The following is a 285-nucleotide window of genomic DNA, read 5'->3' as shown; positions in this document are numbered from 1 at the left end:
CCCTCTCCCCCCCGCTGGTGTCTGACGCAGGTCCGGTAAAGGCCCCCACCCCTCCAGGGCCCCTCAGATTCCCATCAGGTTTCCCTGCCCGCGCTCCGCTGGGATGTGCCGCAGCCCCACAGCTGCGGGGGCTTGGCTGCGGGACTCGACCCCAGCCCTGCGCTTTTGTCAGTCTGAGCTCCTCGTGGTGCAAGAGCCCGGGGCCAGCCCGCTCCTTCCCAAACCAGCCAGGGCATCAGTCACTGGCAGGCCCCTGCCAGGGCGGGGGGGGGCTGGCCCCCACCC

This window comes from Phaethon lepturus, unplaced genomic scaffold (genome assembly GCF_000687285.1).
Source record: "Phaethon lepturus isolate BGI_N335 unplaced genomic scaffold, ASM68728v1 scaffold37055, whole genome shotgun sequence".
NCBI lineage: Eukaryota > Metazoa > Chordata > Aves > Phaethontiformes > Phaethontidae > Phaethon > Phaethon lepturus.
The sequence above is the reverse complement of the archived record's forward strand: the minus strand, read 5'-3'. Positions refer to the sequence as shown.